The sequence below is a fragment of the Erithacus rubecula genome (genome assembly GCF_903797595.1).
Source record: "Erithacus rubecula genome assembly, chromosome: 3".
Taxonomy (NCBI): Eukaryota; Metazoa; Chordata; class Aves; order Passeriformes; family Muscicapidae; genus Erithacus; species Erithacus rubecula.
In genome coordinates, this window is record NC_136689.1 from 91,834,563 (window position 1) to 91,839,803 (window position 5,241).

Genomic DNA, 5,241 nt, shown 5'->3' on the forward strand with positions numbered 1-5,241 from the left:
GTATTAAAAAAAAATTAAAATAATTGCATGATATTGTGAGTCCAGTGTCATTACCTAGCAAGGACAATTATGTGGTTGACTGCTCTGACTTTATTATGGTACTGTTTTCCTTAAAATAAATTCTCTCTTTACTTGTTTGCATACATTAATTGGTTTGTGCCAACAATATTCATATGTAAGCACTTGTCTTCTATGCTACAGCAGTAGATAGATATTACAGCCAGAGAGTTGTTTCTTAATTTAACTTTCAAAGACAATAAAGTGAGGCTGATACAGTTCTAGTTCACCTTGTTGACCTTACCTAAAGAAGCAGTGGAGATGTTTCTGCATTTGGTCATTAGCCAGCCTAACAAGAATGATCAGCTGCATTTTGTCTTCTTTCTTGCTGGCTGCTGATGGGCACAGGGATCCCTTGAAGCGATAAAAGGATGTTAACATGTGGACTGGGTGTGATGAATGCCAGAACAACAGACTTTGAAAATGATCTGCACAGACAAGTGGCCAGTCTAGATTTTTGCTTTTGCCCAAATTTAGTCTTTGAGATACTAGCTTTAGCAAGGAAATGGCAGCTGAGTCCCAAAGTTGTCATTGGCCTTACTGCTAAGCTTGTAAACAAAAATGTAGAAATATTCTGGCTGCATTGTTCCTTTGAAATGTGGGAGAATGTTCTCTTTCCTGCTATGAAGCTACCAAAGGCAGTGGGCACCCAGCAGCCATCAAATGATGAAAGGTCTGTCACTGTCCATTCTAGCTGAATTTTTATTGTATTTCCAACATTTCTGGATTTATGGCTTTTAAAATTAAAGTACTTCCTTTCATAAGCAACTTCATTTTCTAAAGTATTTGATTATTTTATACAATTGAATGTTTTATAGAAAATTTTGGCATTACTGTTGGAGGTGATACAAGAATATGGTGTCCCTACCCCTGAAAGGCTAATCTAGTAGCCTGAAAATTTGCTGCCTGAATTGATTAGGATGAGAGTAGGTCTTTAGCAGCGCTGTCGACCTAAACATTGATACAAGGCAGATGTTGCGAGTTGTTTTTTTCTTTTCTCTGTGGAATTTTTTCCCATTAATGTGCTAAGGAGCACTGGTGGCTAGGCCCTTGAGATGAGGGGGGAGAGAGCCTCCCTTATTTTTTTTTTTTTTGGAGTTTCTCTTGGTGAGCCAGGGTGGGGGTGGGGGAAGGAGGGAACACCACAAGGTTTGAAGCAGGTGAAGGAGGGTGGGGGGCAGTTGCGGGTTCGCTCGCTTTTGGCTTTGGAGAGCAGTTGTTGCACACCCCACCATCCCAATGCTGGGAGCTGCTCTTCTGCTGTTGGACCCAGCACCCCTGCTAGGATGCTCTCCTGCTTCAGTTTGCTATCTGCAAGCATCATGCTGGAGCCCTGGGACCGACACTGAGCAGAGTCTCTCCTCCACCCTCCCATCTGGGACACAGCCGCCATGACCCCAGCACTCCTGCAGCCAGGCGGGATCGCCGCATCCGCCCCTGCGCGCTGGGAACCGACCAGAGCTCACTGCCAACGGTGACGGTAACTGCACCGCAGGGGAAAAGTGCCTATGGTGAAAAGAGCTGTTCTGCTTGCTGTTCATTTCATAGTTGTTGTTGTTTTGCTTTGCCTTGTTATGTATATTAGTAAAAAACTGTTATTCCTATTCCCATATCTTTGCCTAAGAGCCTCTTAATTTCAAAATTATACTAATTCAGAGGGAGGGATTTACTTTCTCCATTTCAAGGGAAGGCCCTGCTTTCCCTAGCACACCTGTCTTTTCAAACCAGGACAGCAGAGCAACCTGTCTTTTCAAACCAGGACAGCAGAGCAGTTTCCTCAGTTTGCTGGCTTACCTCTGCTGTTCAATAACAACATCTGTATTCAGCCTACCCAAGCAAACTGTTCCAAGATCTTAAAATATGGACCCAACTGTTGCAGAGGTTTTTCTCCTGTATCTTCACTGGCTATAATTGTGTCCTTTCTGAGGATATGAAGGATGTGTCCTGAAACAGGCCTCGGATCTAAACTTGATTTCATATTTATGCCACTTCTTTGATTTCATTTGACAATTGCTTTTAACTTGCACAGCAGAAGTCAATTCAGTAGCTATCACCTGTATGATCAAACCTGGTAAGTTATATCTGCCTTAACTCAAGCTTCCATTCAACTTGCATCTTCCTTTCTTTGTATGGGTAAGGACACATGATGAACCTCCACAAAGGAAAGGGTTTACATTAGGTAAATTGTACTGGCCCATTTAATGAAAGAAAACATCTATTCTAAAAACTGATGCTTTGATAAAATAATCATCTAGTCTAAGTCCCCCTAAACCTACCTGGTTTAAAAGATAGTAGAGTGACTTGCATGTACCACTCTACATAAAAGATTCTTGTTCTATGAAAGACAGTTATTAGAACAAACAGCAAAGATGGAGGCACCAGTTAAAATCTGGTCATGACAATAAGCCTTACAGCACATTTTTCCTTTAATGCTTCAGGATTTCTTGCAGCTGCTTTTAATAATTTTGTGTATGTACTGAAGCCAGAGCAATATGTTTGCTGTAATTTTATCCTTTGTACAAGTAGTAAGACAATTTCCATGGGAGGAAGAATAAACACTTGTAAGTTAAAGACTTCGCTTGTATTTGTGCACTTCAGGTATCAACTCATCCAATTAAAAACAGAGTAGCCCCTATCTGCTTCTCAATGTGTAAGTTTAAGTGCTCTGCAACAGACAGAACTGTGATATTTTTAGAGGGTGATTTATGTGGTAGGGAAGCATAAAAACAGTACTTATGTTTATTTTAGTGCAAATAACAGTGTTCATTTAACATAATGAGTTTAAATTGCATTGAAAAGGAATCAGTGGGAAAGAGTGATTCAGTGAAAGGGCTTTCATGAGATTAACGGTAGAGGAGTTGTCATTTAATAGAACTACACTAAATGTTAATTTTGCCATTTATCCTTGTTTTGCCAGAGGTCTGCTGTCTACCTAATGCTTCTGTATTCTGTGTTCTTTACTTTTTAAAAATTATTTTAGGAGGTATTTCTAAAGGTTAAATGTCTTCAATGAGCAATTCGTAAATATTTTTGGGCATTTAATGTGATCTTCCATTGGTACAAGCTGAACTGTTGGTTTTTTAATCTGAACAATTGTCTTTAATTTTAACAGTGCCACTGGAATCATTGCTCTTTGCTGCAGTTGGCTTACTATAGTGGGAAACTAATAGCAGCTATGTATTCTGAAGTCTTTGTAGCATAGGCAAGTAATCAGTATTTTTCTTCCAACCGCCTTTCAGTTGCTTTGGTTTTTCTTCCCTTCTTTTTGCAATTGCTTTTATAATGCATTTAAGTTCCAATGTGCTTTATGGTACCTGTGATTTAATATGGAAAGCAGTCGTGTGGTGGATAGTCTCATTGACTTTGCTTTTCCCTTCCTGGCCTCTCTCCCTGTTTAGCAAGTATGTTTTGATTTTAATTCATCCACTAGGTGTTTAGGTATTGTCTTTGTTGAAACTGTTCTCATTGTCATGTGCTTGCTTTTGGAGACAAGGACTATCTTCCTTTTTATTTTTTTCTTTCCTCTTTTTTCTCCCCCCAGGTACATGCCTACCTGATACTGGGGACTGAGTGCTTGGGAGAAATCTTTGAATAGGATACCATCAGATGAAACAGATTAATTCTGTTTCAGATTGCGAATCTAGGCAAGTGATCAAGTTTTATTTATTAGGTATATCTGAATGATTTACTGTCTGGCAGCAATTATGTAGTAGCCTACCTTGTATTTACCACAGTGTTCAATGTATTTAAACAATTAGAAGGAGATTTAGGTAAATGCATTTGCACTTCTGCCTTTGTTGCATATTACTATGGCTCAGTTGATCTGCTGTGTCTAAGTTGTGATAACTGAATCTGAGCTCAGACATAATTGCATTAGAAACTGTACAGAAAAAAATGGTGTTTCTAGAAGTTAAGGTGAGAACAGGCGATGGGTTTTAATCTCTGTGTGTAGTGAGTTGGAAGGACATAGTATGAAAAGTTAAATCCTGTCTCTTGCATCCATCATAAATCAGAGGAGGAAACAGTGGAAACAAGAATCACTAGAGAGTTGGGTATGGTGAGGACTGTATCATTCTTAATGTCAAAGCACTGATTATTCTATTCTTTCTCAGACTCTTAAATGGCTTAAATTCTTTTCTCATGCTGTGCCTCTAAAAATGTTAGTGAAAAAGGAGTAACGATACTTTATGTTAATGCCACTTCAGCTGTAGAAGGGTTTATAATGAAGTTGAAAACTGTAAGGCTTTTAAATGTATTGAATAAAACTAAAATGGGAGTTATTCTGTCTGGGTTTAAGTTCTTGATCTCCTTTTGAAGAGAGATGAGCCTTTTGAAGGGAAATGTGCTTCTCAGTCAGACACTGATCATGTGTTGATAGGTAGAACTACTTTTGTTCTGTATATAGGCCACTTAGAATATGTGTTAACAATTATTTCCATCCTGAATCAGTTATAAAGTTAAATTCAGCAGTCTTGATGAAAGGTTACCCAAAAAATGCAAGGTAGAGAAAAATCTGTAATAACTCTGTTATGCACTGTTTATTCACTGAAATACTATAAAGCAATTTAATCTGCAGGGGTTGGAAAGTCTTTAACAGTTGAACAAAAATACCACCACCAAACCCCGCAAGCTAATGCAAATGCTTACCATATCAGAGCTCAGAATCATCAATATCTCTCCTGTACCAAAGAAACAGTATACTTAGAAACAGGGCAGAAAAACCCTTCTTGATATTTAGAAGAATCTGAAAATAAAGATTATAGATTAAAAAAACTCCCAACAAAACCCTAAAACCTTAGAAAATGTACTGAAAACTCTCCATTTTTGGATAAACCTGGAAATAATGAATAAAGTTAGATATTCTTATTTGTGATTATCAGTAGGTCTTTCTTCATTGTTTTCTCATTTGTTTTTATCTTGATTTACAATTTTGCCTTTTCTGATAGAAATGTGCAAAGACAGGTACACTTGTGTACCTAATGAAAACATTTAACAAAAACCTTTAAAGAGAAGTACTCCGTAACTAAATAATTTTAGTCTGGGTTTGCTACCTAGATGAGATTATAATTAAAATAATATTTTTGAGAAAAAAAACCTCATCGTAGTAACTATACCACACGTCCACCATGTTTTGTTCTAATGACACATGTATATAAGGATCTTAAAATTTCAGTTTTAATTCTA